Source organism: Syngnathus scovelli, unplaced genomic scaffold, assembly GCF_024217435.2.
Source record: "Syngnathus scovelli strain Florida unplaced genomic scaffold, RoL_Ssco_1.2 HiC_scaffold_44, whole genome shotgun sequence".
NCBI lineage: Eukaryota > Metazoa > Chordata > Actinopteri > Syngnathiformes > Syngnathidae > Syngnathus > Syngnathus scovelli.
Window position 1 is genome coordinate 40,716 of NW_026061538.1, and position 18,045 is coordinate 58,760.

Genomic DNA, 18,045 nt, shown 5'->3' on the forward strand with positions numbered 1-18,045 from the left:
GCAAACCCCTCCACCACGATAAGGTGACGACTCGCGGAGGGGGGCCCTGGTTGTAAAAAAAAAAAGAAAAACAAAAGGGAAGGGTGACCGTCCGGGAATACCAGGTGCTGAAAGCCTTTTTTTTTTTTTTTTTTCCCACGTCAATTGTGAAAGGAAACTTTTACCACAGCCATCAAGTCCCGCCGCTGCTTGGCATGGTTTCAGGGGCGATTGTGTCTATAAAATGAAAAATTCTGAGCGGTCTCACGGCTTACGGCAATACTACCCTGAGAGCGCCCGCTCTCGTCCGATCTCGGAGGCTAAGCAGGGTCGGGCCTGGTTAGTACTTGGATGGGAGACCGCCTGGGAATACCAGTTACCGTAAGCTTTTTTTTTTTTTTTTTTTTTCTTATGTGCACTTCAATCGTTTAAGCCAAGAACTTTTTACAGCACCCATCACGAATGGCATTCGGAAACTGCAAGCCTAGTTTGAACTCCGACACTGAAACTACAACACGAGTTTAAAACCTACATTGTGTGGCGACAGCCATAGCATTGCAGTTCACGTTTTTACCGCTAGAGGACAGACTATGTACAGTGAATAAAGAGCATGGCTCCCTGTGAACTCAAAGCAGCAGTCTTTACTTGTAAAAGAACCCAGCACAACACATTGCGCTTCCATGTAGTGTTTTTACCTTTTTCATGACATTTATTTTGATACAGCCAAATGCAGGTTTTGTGCACTTCACTTTTCCGTTGGGCATTCGCGTAGAACCCTATTCCAGTTACGGCCAGATTCTTTTAGACTAGTGGTCCCCAAACTTTCTTGCGCCACGGACCGGCTACGCGTCAGAAATATTTTTGCGGACCTGCCTTTATATATATAAATAAACAATAAATCTATATAAATAAATACTACATTTATAATAAATATATATAAATAGGATTAAATAAAATGATACGACTGGCATAAAAACAAATATAAACCACATAAAAATAAAAGTCACCATTACGTTGAATTATTGGGAGCACCGAGCTTGTTTCTCAGAAACGAGCCGGTCCCATCCAGGCGTAATCGGAGACAATGAAACCCGAAGTGGTTAAGGTTTGTCTTTTAATGCAGGATGCTTGGTCTCCATGTGCCGAAGCAGTTTTGAAGGCTTCATTGGCTTGCTCGCTAGTTTCAGGGGCGATTGTGTCTATAAAATGCAAAATGTTGGGTCACCTCACGGCTTACGGCCATACTACCCTGAGAACGCCTGATCTCGTCTTATCTCGGAAGCTAAGCAGGGTCGGGCCTGGTTAGTACTTGGATGGGAGACTGCCTGGGAATACGAGGTGCTGTAAGCTTTTTCTTTTTCTTATGTGCACTTCAAGCTCTTTTTTTTTTTTTTTTTTCTTATGTGCACTTCAATCGTTTAAGCCAAGACCTTTTTACAACACCCATCACGAATGGCATTCGGAAACTGCAAGCCTAGTTTGAACTCCGACACTGAAACTACAACACGAGTTCAAAACCTCTATGTACAGTGAATAAAGAGCATGGCTCCCTGTGAACTCAAAGCAGCAGTCTTTACTTGTAAAAGAACCCAGCACAACACATTGCGCTTCCATGTAGTGTTTTTACCTTTTTCATGACATTTATTTTGATACAGCCAAATGCAGGTTTTGTGCACTTCACTTTTCCGTTGGGCATTCGCGTAGAACCCTATTCCAGTTACGGCCAGATTCTTTTAGACTAGTGGTCCCCAACCTTTCTTGCGCCACGGACCGGCTACGCGTCAGAAATATTTTTGCGGACCTGCCTTTATATATATAAATAAACAATAAATCTATATAAATAAATACTACATTTATAATAAGTATATATACCGTATTTGCCGGTGTATTGGTCGACCTTTTTCGATCCAAAATCGACCGAAAAAAATCGACCTCGACTTATACACCGAGTCATAAAATTTAACTTCGTATTCATCGCTTCAAATGTGATGGTAACCAAGGCCGTTTCTCATGCATCTCATTGTGCGTTGCACTTAGAAAATTTGAACCGGGCGGCGTGCGCGAGTGCGCGGCCCGCTGGAAGTCGAATGAGGCGCCGCGACCACCTCCGCGGTGCTTATAAACAGCCGATCCGCTCGGCGGGGGCTATTTTCGGCCACTTGGCTCGTGCGCACGGCCTCCCGGATGTGCCGGGCGGGTGCGCGATCTCGCCGGCCGCTGGAAGTCGAATGAGGCGCCGCGACCACCTCCGCGGTGCTTATAAACAGCCGATCCGCTCGGCGGGGGCTATTTTCGGCCACTTGGCTCGTGCGCACGGCCTCCCGGATGTGCCGGGCGGGTGCGCGAGCTCGCCGGCCGCTGGAAGTCGAATGAGGCGCCGCGACCACCTCCGCGGTGCTTATAAACAGCCGATCCGCTCGGCGGGGGCTATTTTCGGCCACTTGGCTCGTGCGCACGGCCTCCCGGATGTGCCGGGCGGGTGCGCGAGCTCGCCGGCCGCTTGAAGTCGAATGAGGCGCCGCGACCACCTCCGCGGTGCTTATAAACAGCCGATCCGCTCGGCGGGGGCTATTTTCGGCCACTTGGCTCGTGCGCACGGCCTCCCGGATGTGCCGGGCGGGTGCGCGAGCTCGCCGCCCGCCGGAAGTCGAATGAGGCGCCGCGACCACCTCTGCGGTGCTTATAAACAGCCGATCCGCTCGGCGGGGGCTATTTTCGGCCACTTGGCTCGTGCGCACGGCCTCCCGGATGTGCCGGGCGGGTGCGCGAGCTCGCCGGCCGCTGGAAGTCGAATGAGGCGCCGCGACCACCTCCGCGGTGCTTATAAACAGCCGATCCGCTCGGCGGGGGCTATTTTCGGCCACTTGGCTCGTGCGCACGGCCTCCCGGATGTGCCGGGCGGGCGCGCGAGCTCGCCGGCCGCTTGAAGTCGAATGAGGCGCCGCGACCACCTCCGCGGTGCTTATAAACAGCCGATCCGCTCGGCGGGGGCTATTTTCGGCCACTTGGCTCGTGCGCACGGCCTCCCGGATGTGCCGGGCGGGTGCGCGAGCTCGCCGGCCGCTGGAAGTCGAATGAGGCGCCGCGACCACCTCCGCGGTGCTTATAAACAGCCGATCCGCTCGGCGGGGGCTATTTTCGGCCACTTGGCTCGTGCGCACGGCCTCCCGGATGTGCCGGGCGGGTGCGCGAGCTCGCCGGCCGCTGGAAGTCGAATGAGGCGCCGCGACCTCCTCCGCGGTGCTTATAAACAGCCGATCCGCTCGGCGGGGCTATTTTCGGCCACTTGGCTCGTGCGCACGGCCTCCCGGATGTGCCGGGCGGGTGCGCGAGCTCGCCGGCCGCTGGAAGTCAAATGAGGCGCCGCGACCACCTCCGCGGTGCTTATAAACAGCCGATCCGCTCGGCGGGGGCTATTTTCGGCCACTTGGCTCGTGCGCACGGCCTCCCGGATGTGCCGGGCGGGTGCGCGAGCTCGCCGGCCGCTGGAAGTCGAATGAGGCGCCGCGACCACCTCCGCGGTGCTTATAAACAGCCGATCCGCTCGGCGGGGGCTATTTTCGGCCACTTGGCTCGTGCGCACGGCCTCCCGGATGTGCCGGGCGGGTGCGCGAGCTCGCCGGCCGCTGGAAGTCGAATGAGGCGCCCGACCACCTCCGCGGTGCTTATAAACAGCCGATCCGCTCGGCGGGGGCTATTTTCGGCCACTTGGCTCGTGCGCACGGCCTCCCGGATGTGCCGGGCGGGTGCGCGAGCTTGCCGGCCGCTGGAAGTCGAATGAGGCGCCGCGACCACCTCCGCGGTGCTTATAAACAGCCGATCCGCTCGGCGGGGGCTATTTTCGGCCACTTGGCTCGTGCGCACGGCCTCCCGGATGTGCCGGGCGGGTGCGCGAGCTCGCCGGCCGCTGGAAGTCGAATGAGGCGCCCGACCACCTCCGCGGTGCTTATAAACAGCCGATCCGCTCGGCGGGGGCTATTTTCGGCCACTTGTCTCGTGCGCACGGCCTCCCGGATGTGCCGGGCGGGTGCGCGAGCTCGCCGGCCGCTGGAAGTCGAATGAGGCGCCGCGACCACCTCCGCGGTGCTTATAAACAGCCGATCCGCTCGGCGGGGGCTATTTTCGGCCACTTGGCTCGTGCGCACGGCCTCCCGGATGTGCCGGGCGGGTGCGCGAGCTCGCCGGCCGCTGGAAGTCCAATGAGGCGCCGCGATCTCCTCCACGGTGCTTATAAAGTGCCGATCCGCTCGGCTTGGAGCTATTTCCGGCCTCCCGTTGGTGCCGGGCGGCGTGCGCGAGCTCGCCGGCCGCGATCTCCTCCGCGGTGCTTATAAACAGCAGCATGCGCACGGCCTCCCAGAATTTGAAGACATTTCGTCAATAAATTTCGCATATTGAATTTTGAAGTCTAATATAATGCAACAATTGAGCTCGACTTATACAAAGGATATATCATAAAATCGTAAATTTCCGTCGAATTTTAGGGGGTCGACTTATACACCGAGTCGACCTGTACACCGGAAAATACGGTAAATACGATTAAATAAAATGATACGACTGGCATAAAAACAAATATAAACCACATAAAAATAAAAGTCACCATTACGTTGAATTATTGGGAGCACCGAGCTTGTTTCTCAGAAACGAGCCGGTCCCATCCAGGCGTAATCGGAGACAATGAAACCCGAAGTGGTTAAGGTTTGTCTTTTAATGCAGGATGCTTGGTCTCCATGTGCCGAAGCAGTTTTGAAGGCTTCATTGGCTCGCTCGCTAGTTTCAGGGGCGATTGTGTCTATAAAATGCAAAATGTTGGGTCACCTCACGGCTTACGGCCATACTACCCTGAGAACCCCCGATCTCGTCCGATCTCGGAAGCTAAGCAGGGTCGGGCCTGGTTAGTACTTGGATGGGAGACCGCCTGGGAATAACAGGTGCTGTAAGCTTTTTCTTTTTCTTATGTGCACTTCAATCGTTTAAGAAGCTATTTTTTACAACACCCATCACGAATGGCATCTGGAAACAGCAAGCCTAATTTAAACTCCGACATTAAAACTATAACACGAGTTTGAAAGCTATATTATGTGGTGACATCCACAGCATTGTAGTTAAATTTTTTACCGCTAGAGAGCAGACTATGTACAGTGAGCATGGCTCCCTGTGAACTCAAAGCAGCAGGCTTGACTTGTAAAAGAACCCAACACAACACTTCCATGAAGTGTTTTTAAACTTTTCAAGGCATTTATTTTGATTCAGCAAAATGCAGGTCGCAACGGCAAATTCGTGCTACCGCATAAAAAGCTGTCAATAACTTTTCATGATAGCCATGTTTCCAGAAAACACCAAAAGCCTTGGAAGAAAGCCTGTTTCGGCCCTGGTTGTCCATCCATCCATCCATCTTCTTCCGCTTATCCGGGGTCGGGTCGCGGGGGCAACAGCTTCAGGAGGGACTCCCAGACTTCCCTCTCCCCAGCCACTTCATCCAGCTCATCCCGGGGGATCCCAAGGCGTTCCCAGGCCAGCTGAGAGACATAGTCTCTCCAGCGCGTCCTGGGTCGTCCCTGAGGTCTCCTACCGGTGGGACATGCCCGGAACACCTCCCCAGGGAGGCGTCCAGGAGGCATCCTGATAAGATGCCCGAGCCACCTCATCTGGCTCCTCTCAACGTGGAGGAGTAGCGACTCTACTCCGAGTCTCTCCCGGATGACCGAGCTTCTCACCCTATCTCTAAGGGAGAGCCCGGACATCCTGCGGAGAAAACTCATTTCGGCCGCTTGTATCCGAGATCTCGTTCTTTCGGTCACGACCCATAGCTCGTGACCATAGGTGAGGGTAGGAGCGTAAATCGACCGGTAAATTGAGAGCTTTGCCTTTTGGCTCAGCTCTCTCTTCACCACAACGGACCGGTATCATCCCGACCGCTTCACACTCGGCTGCGAACCGTTCCAGCGAGAGCTGGAGATCACGGCCTGAAGAAGCCAACAGCACCACGTCATCTGCAAAAAGCAGAGACGCGATGCTGAGGTCCCCAAACCGGACCCCCTCAACGCCTCGGCTGCGCCTAGAAATTCTGTCCATAAAAATTATGAACAGAATCGGTGACAAAGGGCAGCCTTGGCGGAGTCCAACCCTCACTGGGAACGAATCCGACTTACTGCCGGAAATGCGGACCAGACTCTGGCATCGGTGATACAGGGACCGAACCGCCCTTATCAGTTGGCTCGGCACCCCGTACTCCCGAAGCACCCTCCACAGAACCTCCCGAGGGACACGGTCGAACGCCTTCTCCAAGTCCACAAAACACATGTGGACTGGTTGGGCAAACTCCCATGCACCCTCGAGGATCCTGCCGAGGGTGTAGAGCTGGTCCACTGTTCCACGGCCAGGACGAAAGCCACACTGCTCCTCCTGAATCCGAGGTTCGACCTCCCGACGGACCCTCCTCTCCAGCACCCCTGAATAGACCTTACCAGGGAGGCTGAGGAGTGTGATTCCCCTGTAATTGGAACACACCCTCCGGTCCCCCTTCTTAAAGAGGGGAACCACCACCCCAGTCTGCCAATCCAGAGGCACTGTCCCCGATATCCACGCAACGTTGTAGAGGTGTGTCAGCCATGACAGCCCCACAACATCCAGAGCCTTTAAGAACTCTGGGCGGATCTCATCCACCCCCGGGGCCTTGCCACCGAGGAGTTTTTTAACTACCTCAGTGACTTCGACCCCAGAGATTGGAGAATCCGCCTCAGAGTCTCTAGGCCCTGCTTCCTCAATGGAAGGCGTGTAGGTGGAATTGAGGAGGTCTTCGAAGTATTCTCCCCACCGACTCACGACGTCCCGAGTCGAGGTCAGCAGCACGCCATCCCCACTGTAAACAGTGTTGACGTTGCACTGCTTCCCCCTCCTGAGACGCCGGATGGTGGACCAGAATTTCCTCGAAGCCGTCCGAAAGTCATTCTCCATGGCCTCACCGAACTCCTCCCACGCCCGGGTTTTTGCCTCAGCAACCGCCGAAGCCGCGTTCCGCTTGGCCATCCGGTACCTGTCAGCTGCCTCCGGAGTCCCGCAGGCCAAAACGGCCCGATAGGACTCCTTCTTCAGCTTGACGGCATCCCTTACCGCCGGTGTCCACCAGCGGGTTCGGGGGTTGCCGCCACGACAGGCACCAACGACCTTACGGCCACAGCTCCGGTCGGCCGCCTCAACAATGGAGGCGCGGAACATGGTCCACTCGGACTCAATGTCCCCCGCCTCCCCCGGGACGTGGGAAAAGCTCTGCCGGAGGTGGGAGTTGAAGCTCTTCCTGACAGGAGATTCTGCCAGACGTTCCCAGCAGACCCTCACAGAGCGTTTGGGTCTGCCAGGTCGGACCGGCATCTTCCCCCACCATCGGAGCCAACCCACCACCAGGTGGTGATCAGTTGACAGCTCCGCCCCTCTCTTCACCCGAGTGTCCAAAACATGCGGCCGCAAATCCGATGACACGACTACAAAGTCGATCATCGAACTGCGGCCTAGGGTGTCCTGGTGCCAAGTGCACACATGGACACCCTTATGTTTGAACATGGTGTTCATTATTGAAAATCCGTGTCGAGCACAGAAGTCCAACAATAGAACACCGCTCGGGTTCAGATCAGGGGGGCCGTTCCTCCCAATCACGCCCTTCCAGGTCTCACTGTCATTGCCCACGTGAGCATTGAAGTCACCCAGTAGAACGATAGAGTCCCCAGAAGGAGCGCTCTCCAGCACTTCCTCCAGGGACCCCAAGAAGGGTGGGTACTCTGAGCTGCTGTTTGGTGCATAGACACAAACAACAGTCAGGACCCGTCCCCCCACCCGAAGGCGGAGGGAGGCTACCCTCTCGTGCACCGGGGTGAACCCCAATGTGCAGGCGCCCAGCCGGGGGGCAATAAGTATACCCACACCTGCTCGACGCCTCTCACCGTGGGCAACTCCAGAGTGGAAGAGAGTCCAGCCCCTCTCGAGAGGGCTTGTACCGGAACCCAAATTGTGTGTGGAGGCTAGTCCGACTATATCTAGTCGGAATCTTTCTGCCTCGCACACCAGCTCGGGCTCCTTTCCAGCCAGAGAGGGGACATTCCATGTCCCAAGAGCCAGCTTCTGCAGCAAATAAGCACTATTTGAGACCAAAAGGCAGTTAAAAGTAAATACTTACCTCAAATAAAATCACAATACTCACCCAAAACAAAAAAATGTGCATACCTATTGTCAAACGCACCTCTCGGATTAAGGTGCCCCAGGCTTCCCAGTAACGGGTTTATTTTAGCCGGGTTCGGAGATTCGTCCGTAATCTAACCACCCGAGTTAAATTAACTCCTCCGGAATCAATCTAATTTCTGTACGACGCCAATCCCTCTCAAGTCACCCGAAGCGCGTGCCGAGTAACTCAATTCGAGGCAGGACTTCGAAGTGACCGCATCGTATTGATGGCTCCCCGCTAATGTTTGAAGTTCTTATTCGTTACGGATATTTTTTAGATGTCTTTGTTAAGACCTCAGGGATTCGTTTGTATAGCGCACCCAAGCACTAGTTTCGCCGAAGTAAATGTTAATATGGGTCCGTTCCACTTGGTCGCTCATGCAGCGAGCCGACCAACTTTTTTATTCGAAGGAGAATCGAATTAATAAAAGCGTGACAATAATAGCATTTAAGAAGAAAATTAATACACCCTATATGATTAATTCTAACTTCGTATACGTAGATCTAGCACTTGACTGTCGGAGTTCTTCACCCCACTTAATTGCTTTGAAAAGAATAGCGACTCTCTTAAACCGAATAAAAATGTCGTGCTGTATTTAGATTTGCCCAATAATTAATTTGGAAGGCAAGTCTATTTTTTGATCGTGTCCTATTTAACTTTTGACGCGGCCCGACAAAAAGGGGAACTGGGCCGCGTCCGACGGACAATCGAAATACTTTTATCCTCCACCAACTTCACTGATTTATTTTAATCATCGTCGTTATGTTATTTAAAGGAAGTAAATTCTCAACCGAATTCACTTTCAACGAACTCAACTCTTCCGTTAAATATTTACGAAAGTTATTTAATTCTCTAACTTGCTCAGAGTTACTTTTTACACGGCCCGTCAAAAAAGGGGAACTGAACCGCGCCCGACGGACAATTGAAATATTTTTATTCTCCTCCAACTCCACTGATCCATCTCAGCCGTCGTCGTTAATTTATTTAGAAGAAGTAAATTTCCAACAATTCACTTCTAACGAAATCCACTCCTCCTTTAAATATTTACGAAAGTTATTTAATTCTCTAACTGGCTCAGAGTTACTTTTTACACGGCCCGTCAAAAAAGGGGAACTGAGCCGCGCCCGACGAAAAGGGGAAGCGGGCCTGAGCCTTTCAAATAGTCAAACAACTTTTCGTTCTACACAAAACCAATAATCTGATTTAAACACTTCCTTTAATTTTATTCAGACGAAACAACTTTCGAACAGATCGAAATTCACTCGTGGCTCAAATAACTACGGAAGTTATTTAAGTCTCTAACTTGTTCGGAGTTCCTTTTTACGCGGCCCGTCAAAAAGGGGAAGCGGGCCTGAGCCTTCGGTTGCATATTTAGTACAAATCCGCGCACAACGAAGTAAGTAATATACAAAACACATTTATTAAAGAAACATGAAATAGAATTACAAATCTCAATTACTCCAGAAACTGAACAATTTCACTCACTGATACCCGTGTTAATAAAATCATTCAATCCCAGAACAATTCGATTGCAAAACACAGTTCATAAAAAAGGGAAGAGGTAAATACCAGTTGCGTGCTATTTTTGGTGGAAGCAAAGTCGAGTGATCAGTTCGATCTTGCTTCTAAAATCCAAATTAGAGAAACAGGCTGGCCACGAGGAAGCCGGCGGCCCGATGACTATTCCCCCCTCTCGCTAAAATACATAAAAACGGTCATCCTCACCAATTTCTCGTTTAAAGTTGTCCAGTCCAATTTTTAGGAGTAAATCCAAGTTAATTTCAGTCCAGTGATCCTGCGTCTCACACAAAAATCTTTGGGACTTTGGAAAAAATCTTGAAACTCCTCCGGGCCTCTTCACGTATCAGAGCTCTTTTGGGGGGAAAAGCCTTGAAGCTTCTCCAGCAGGACCTTTTATAGACCTCTCCGTCTCCCCCCCTCCCCTTTCTTTTCTCCTGTACTTTCCCTATAGGGTAAGACTGCCCAGTTTTCTCACGCGTATAGAAGGGACTGTCCAGAAATCCCACGCCTATGGAGGGACTGGCCTTTAGCAGCTGTTTCCGCCCTGACCACGCAGTACTTTCCACCAAATGCACAGCTAGTGGCAAAACCTTTCACTTCCCCTTTTCACCTTTGACCTACTTTCTGTTACATGACTTGTTTTCACCTTTGACCTACTTTCTGTTACATGACTTGTTTTCACCTTTGACCTACTTTCTGTTACATGACTTGTTTTCACCTTTGACCTACTTTCTGTTACATGACTTGTTTTCACCTTTGACCTACTTTCTGTTACATGACTTGTTTTCACCTTTGACCTACTTTCTGTTACATGAATTGATTGAATTGACAAATAATATTGCTTAAAGCGGTTACAGAGTACATTTTTAGCCAAGCAAAAAAATCAAAAAATTAAAATCACATAATAAACATTTCATTTGTGCTTCTCCAAACAATCTATGTCACGCCACTATTTTCAGTGACGGGTCCCTTGATCGAATTGACAAATAATATTGCTTAAAGCGGTTACAGAGTACATTTTTAGCCAAGCAAAAAATCAAAAATAAAAAACACATAATAAAAATTTCATTTGTGCCTCCATGCGTGACTTACACTCTGACACCGTGTTCCTCTTTTCTATTTTAACTGGTCTAGCTTATCCTGGCCTCTCTTTTGGTCTCATGTTTTGGTCTGGCGCCATCTTTTGGACAAATTTGGAAATATCAGCTCTGTCAATTTATCCCTGTGAACAATCCATATTCTACCATTTGGACCATCTCTATCTCCATGTTACATGACACCCCCTCCTTGGATTGAAAAACAGGTATAAATTTTCTCTGCTCACTCCCTCCCCCGTTACGAGCTAGGCAGTCATGTCGTCGTCTCCGTCTGAGATATTCACAACCTCAGCGGTTGTTGAAGTAGGGCAGGCCGCTGCCATGTCTCCCTGCCGGGCGATCTCTGCGAGGGCGTTGATCAGGCGCGACAACCGACTAGCAGCGTTGTCGTCGTCAGCGTGGTTCTCCACGGCGAGGGCTCTCAGCTCCGGTGTTGAACGCCCCGTGGCCACACTCTCGACATCTGCCTCCTCATTTTCAGCCTCGCTCCCGCGTCCTCCGTCCCGAGCCTCATCGTCGTCCTCAGACTCAGAAGGAGCTGCATCCACATCCAGCGGGCTTATCAGATGCAGACGGACCTGGTTCCTCGGGCCTGGTGTCTACCGCGTCATTCGACATGTTGTTCTCTTGGCTACCGGCTTGTTTCCTGGTTTCGGAGGCTTTGCGCTTCATTTCTGCCAGCACTGGACATGTCTTAAGGGTGCGGTGACGCTCCGGACCCCATCTGGTGTTTCCTTTTCCATCACATCCAGGCGTGGGACACACCTCGAGGCTCCCCACATACACCGGGCAAGCTCTAAATGAGCGGTGGTGTGTTGCCCCTGGTCGGGCGCTACCGCTCCCGTCGCAGCCAGGAGTAGGGCAATTTGCCGGATACAACTTCGTCCAATCAAAAGGGGTCCAGTCTTGTAGAATCCTCCTGGGTTGGTCACTTACGCCACCGCCCTCCGCTTTTGGACATGATAAGTTTCCCTCCTGGACTTTTGCTTCTGGCAGGAGTGAAGTGGGTTGACTTTCCACTCGGACTTCTGGTTCTGGCGGGAGAAAAGTTGTTTGAATTTCCACTTGGGCTCCTGCTTCTGGCGGGAGAGAAGTGGTTGAATTTTCCTCCGTCACCACCGATTGGAACATGCTTCCTCCAGCTGGACATCCCTGTGCCAACTCCTGGCTGGGACCTTTATCCCATTCTCTTGCTTCCGACCGGTCAAGGTCATCTGCCTCCTTGGCCTTTTCTTGAGGTTCTATCTCCGCTACTGTGCCGTGCTCCTTTCTCGTTTGTATTTGTTCCCTAAAAATATCCCGTATCTGGGACCCGGTGTTTCTTATGGCTACAAATTGGCTAAGCCTTTTGGCCTCCAATTTGATTCCCAGTGAATATATTCCTTCGTAAGGAATGATGGCCATTTTCACTGTAATCCCTACCAGTGCTGCTTCACCCTTATTCACTATAAGGACTGATCCGACTTTATTCCCAGGGGCAAAACAGTATATTCCCTTTTTGGTCACATACTGAAAGTCTTTGTTACTTGTGTCCAAAACACTTCGATAGCAGTACATGTTGCTCACGGTCGGGCTTGTTTCCGCAGGGGCTGCCTCCACTTTGACCAATGGTGCGTCCTTGCACGCCAACAACTGGGCTACAGCCCGAGCCCAAGTCATGGGCCTCCAGGGTCCCTCAAGCAGGTCCCCAAGGACTGCGGTTCCTCCTGCGGAAAGAACCGACTCACGAGCAAACAAGGCCATTTCGTCGGCCTCTTCTGTATAACTGTCGGGGGCAGGCCGGCCGACTGGCCTTGGCCAAGGCCAACAATGGCCCAAGGCCAGATAAAGGTTCTTCATGGCCTGATTATTATCATATGCCGGCCAAGACGCTCCTCCCAACACTGGATAGAGGGTCGCCAGGGGGGTCATTGCCCTGGTGATTTGCCATCCCTCTGCTTCTCCGACTTTCAATAATTTTCCTCTTGCCATGCGATCTAAACACATGAGGCAATATTTCAGCTCATCGCCGTCCCAAACACACGTGCACGAGCTAATTTGTCGAGCCCGTACATCCGTAGTTGGTCCGATCTCCCACTGTGAAAAGAACACCATTCGTGCCAAGATGGTAATTCGACACTGGTGGCATACCATGGCATCTAATACTTTGACTGGAAGCTTGTCCTCATTTCTCTGGGCAAATTCCAGCTCTCTTACTTCGGTGGTCAGTACAGGTGGCATCATGAAGCCTACTCCCGACCACATAGTAGGCAACAGGTTGGGTGTCAAACAAATGACACAAGCTTCGTTGACCCATGTCCAGTGAAAATGTTCTGGTCCACCGGGTGTGCAACCCCGCTTGGCCAATCTCACCAGATTTAGGGCCCTTCCGGTCTGGATCCCATTTGGTGTTCTTCTTACGATGACCGCACCTTTGTGTGCGGCCATGCGCACGAAGGCTGGGATTGTTCCGTGGTCCGTTGCCATATGTTATTTAAATTACTTCTTGGCTTGACTCGGGTCAGCCGATAACGGCTTCAGCTGTTCAACTCCTTGGATACCTTTCTTCTTTAGTCGTACTGTGTTTCTATCCAAAACTTCACTAACTATGTCCGAGCAGTCGTACTTGGCCTTCACTGCCGTGTTGCTGTTCAGGTCCCTCGACTTGATCCACACCTTCTGTCCAACGCTGATCCGACACTTCTCTTTATTCTGGGACAGCCGTCTTGGGTTCTGCCCACTTCTTGTGACACAAAAAGTCGTTGGTTCAGTTCTTCGGGCGGGGAGGGCCGGCTGCTTCTGCTCCTCCCGTTTAGGTCTGCAACCAAATCAAGCAATTTAGTACTCCACTCTTTTGGGATTCCTAGCCACATGCACCCATCTTCTAGTGTCTTGATCACACTGTTTGCATTGGCTTTTCTCACTGCTTTCAGCCCGACGTGTCCTGACATCGAGTCAACCAGCACAACAAGGTATTTCTCACCCTTTGCGCCACTTATTCCCATGGGGCCAGCTACGTCCATACAAACCGAGCCCCACGGCACAGTACTCCTAATCTTCACTCCATCCGTGCGTCGTCCTCTTCGCCCTGCGTTGTTTTTGTTGCACGGATTACAATCCCGCAGGACCGCACGAATCGTCCGGTCAGGGACCCAGAGTTCCAGCATCTCTAACTTTTTTCGCGTAGGCAGTGGACCCGCGTGGCCTAGTGCTTCATGCACTGCCGACACGACTTGCCTCACGCTCTCATCTGGGACCACTTTTCCGCGAGGGGTCTTGTCCCATTTTTCTGCTCCTACAACTTTTATTCTTCTTTTCTGGACGTATCAATCAACTTCGTTATTACCTCTCCAATAAGCTCCTTCTTTCACATGAGATTTCTGGTGAACCACATCCAGACTCAAATTTAGCCGTAACTCGGCTATCTTTTTCCACACTTCATAGTGGGCCACTAGTTTTCCTTTCGCGCCCTCGAAGCCATTCTCTTCCCAAATGGCTAGATCGAATTTGAGAGCTTGCTCACAATAATGACTATCAGTTATAAGTCTTACGCGTCCAGCGTGATTTTTTTTTTTTTTTTTTTCTAACAGTCCTTCCAACACTGCCGTGGCCTCTCCTGTTTGCGCGCTGCCGGGTGTCTTTCCTTTGCGGCGGCAACGCTCCACTCCATTTTGCTTCAGAACAAAACCCCAGTGGGCATTCTGCTCTCCTTCCTTTTTTGACCCATCGGTGTAAAGAGTCCATTCATAGGGCTTCTCTTCATCCGCGTTGAGAGGCATCCTGCCTCTATCGACGGGTTTGATCCCACTATGTACTCAGTCCATTTCTGAGGCCACTTCTCTAAGCCTCCTCCATACAATATTACACATGCTGGTTCTTCATGTCGTCTTGGAGAGTCTGGATTAGACCCCTCCTTTCCGGTTCCTTTCATAGGATTTCCAGGTTCGGGATCCAATCTCCTTCCACCGCTAGCCATCCTTTCAATGAGTAGCAGTTTCTCTAGTTGTAGGGTCGAGCTGTCTCCTTTCGAAGCCTTTCCGTGCGCATTCGGAACAGGGTCGATTCAGCTCTTAGTTACTCAGCGGCGCCCTTTGCGTCGCCTCTACTCAGAACACCAATATGAGAACTTTTGCCTCGCTTATTGATGCTCTCAACGGTGGGATGCACTTCTTTTTCTTTTTCTTTTTTCCCCACCAGGTTTTCTACTGACAGGAAATTCTAACAAGGGTACATTCAATTGCAAATTCTAATTCAAACGTTATTGTAGCGAACAGGAAATGACGACTAATCATCAGCCCGAAGCCACTCAGCCTTTCAATTCTTGGGAACCTGTAAGTCACAGAAGGTCTCCAACAGTTAAGAATCATGTACCATACTAGCCTTAAAAAAATTATCTTGGCTGTTTTTCTTCTGCCTGGAGAGTAAGTATAGTTACTACTCCTGGTCAGCCTTTACTGTAGTCTTCAACAGCAGGAAAAAAGAAAAAAGAGAAAAGGGCGGAAAAAAGAAAAATCCTTTTGTGAGTTCAGCGGACAAAAATCTGTAATCCTCTGATGCGTCCGGGAACAAAAATCCTTGTAATCCACACAGGTGTCCAAAAACAAAAAAAATTGTAATCGACACAAGTGTCCGGGAACAAAAATGTTGTAATCCACACAGGTGTCCAAAAACAAAAAAATTTGTAATGACACAAATGTCCGGGAACAAAAATGTTGTAATCCACACAGGTGTCCAAAAACAAAAAAAAATTTGTAATCGACACAAGTGTCCGGGAACAAAAATGTTGTAATCCACACAGGTGTCCAAAAACAAAAAAAATTTGTAATCGACACAAGTGTCCGGGAACAAAAATGTTGTAATCCACACAGGTGTCCGGGAACAAAAAAAAAAAAAATTGTAAGGGAGAAATGAAGGTTTTTTATTATAAAGTTAAATTGAGAAAGAAAAAGGAAAAGGAAGAGGGGAGACAAGTCTTCTCTTTTTATCTTTCAAAATAAAAAGGCCTCTCTTCAGACGGTCTCCTAATTGGTTGCCTTCTCTTTGGCCTTGGCTTTGGCATGAAATCTAAAACATTTGCAGGCTCCTCATCGACTGGTTCATCTTCTGTATTTATACCCAATATCCGTGCCCATGTACCGGCCCCTCTTTCTCTTGCAAGTTCTGCCGCATACTCTGCGTACACTACAAACATTACTTTCAGCACCCCATACAAGTACAAGCTGTGAAGGATCTCCTCCTTACTCATGCTTAAAGTAATGTGCTGAGGGGCAACGGTCACCGTTTACTATGACACAATACAGTTCTAATCCTCCCGTGCTAATAAGGTTCTTTTCTAGGAAACTCTATTCCTTAAAGAGACTGTACTTATGTCACTCAAGGCCGTTCTGACATTTATTTGTATCAGTGAGCGGAATTAGGACAGTTTCTGGGAAGAAAAAACTGAAAAACTCCACACAGGTTCGTTTTGGAGCTGTGAGCAAAACAAAAAAACAAATGTTCTTCTATTGTCTCATTTGTATTTTTTTTTTTTTTTTCTAAACTTTTACTCACAACCCCCCTCCTACTCGTTGGGCGCCAAAATGTCAAACGCACCTCTCGGATTAAGGTGCCCCAGGCTTCCCAGTAACGGGTTTATTTTAGCCGGGTTCGGAGATTCGTCCGTAATCTAACCACCCGAGTTAAATTAACTCCTCCGGAATCAATCTAATTTCTGTACGACGCCAATCCCTCTCAAGTCACCCGAAGCGCGTGCCGAGTAACTCAATTCGAGGCAGGACTTCGAAGTGACCGCATCGTATTGATGGCTCCCCGCTAATGTTTGAAGTTCTTATTCGTTACGGATATTTTTTAGATGTCTTTGTTAAGACCTCAGGGATTCGTTTGTATAGCGCACCCAAGCACTAGTTTCGCCGAAGTAAATGTTAATATGGGTCCGTTCCACTTGGTCGCTCATGCAGCGAGCCGACCAACTTTTTTATTCGAAGGAGAATCGAATTAATAAAAGCGTGACAATAATAGCATTTAAGAAGAAAATTAATACACCCTATATGATTAATTCTAACTTCGTATACGTAGATCTAGCACTTGACTGTCGGAGTTCTTCACCCCACTTAATTGCTTTGAAAAGAATAGCGACTCTCTTAAACCGAATAAAAATGTCGTGCTGTATTTAGATTTGCCCAATAATTAATTTGGAAGGCAAGTCTATTTTTTGATCGTGTCCTATTTAACTTTTGACGCGGCCCGACAAAAAGGGGAACTGGGCCGCGTCCGACGGACAATCGAAATACTTTTATCCTCCACCAACTTCACTGATTTATTTTAATCATCGTCGTTATGTTATTTAAAGGAAGTAAATTCTCAACCGAATTCACTTTCAACGAACTCAACTCTTCCGTTAAATATTTACGAAAGTTATTTAATTCTCTAACTTGCTCAGAGTTACTTTTTACACGGCCCGTCAAAAAAGGGGAACTGAACCGCGCCCGACGGACAATTGAAATATTTTTATTCTCCTCCAACTCCACTGATCCATCTCAGCCGTCGTCGTTAATTTATTTAGAAGAAGTAAATTTCCAACAATTCACTTCTAACGAAATCCACTCCTCCTTTAAATATTTACGAAAGTTATTTAATTCTCTAACTGGCTCAGAGTTACTTTTTACACGGCCCGTCAAAAAAGGGGAACTGAGCCGCGCCCGACGAAAAGGGGAAGCGGGCCTGAGCCTTTCAAATAGTCAAACAACTTTTCGTTCTACACAAAACCAATAATCTGATTTAAACACTTCCTTTAATTTTATTCAGACGAAACAACTTTCGAACAGATCGAAATTCACTCGTGGCTCAAATAACTACGGAAGTTATTTAAGTCTCTAACTTGTTCGGAGTTCCTTTTTACGCGGCCCGTCAAAAAGGGGAAGCGGGCCTGAGCCTTCGGTTGCATATTTAGTACAAATCCGCGCACAACGAAGTAAGTAATATACAAAACACATTTATTAAAGAAACATGAAATAGAATTACAAATCTCAATTACTCCAGAAACTGAACAATTTCACTCACTGATACCCGTGTTAATAAAATCATTCAATCCCAGAACAATTCGATTGCAAAACACAGTTCATAAAAAAGGGAAGAGGTAAATACCAGTTGCGTGCTATTTTTGGTGGAAGCAAAGTCGAGTGATCAGTTCGATCTTGCTTCTAAAATCCAAATTAGAGAAACAGGCTGGCCACGAGGAAGCCGGCGGCCCGATGA

General features: G+C 49.5%; 1 non-coding gene and 2 pseudogenes across 1 annotated transcript; all 3 read left to right on the forward strand.

Annotated features, from left to right (window-relative positions):
* Positions 1-248: 248 nt before the first annotated feature.
* On the forward strand, positions 249-367 carry LOC125968105 (5S ribosomal RNA; annotated as a pseudogene).
* An 843-nt stretch (positions 368-1,210) lies between these two features.
* LOC125968110 (5S ribosomal RNA) lies at positions 1,211-1,329 on the forward strand (annotated as a pseudogene).
* Positions 1,330-4,803: 3,474 nt separating this feature from the next.
* On the forward strand, positions 4,804-4,922 carry LOC125968101 (5S ribosomal RNA). The gene has a single exon (XR_007481063.1). It is a non-coding gene; the product is annotated as a 5S ribosomal RNA (ribosomal RNA).
* The last annotated feature ends 13,123 nt before the right edge of the window (positions 4,923-18,045 follow it).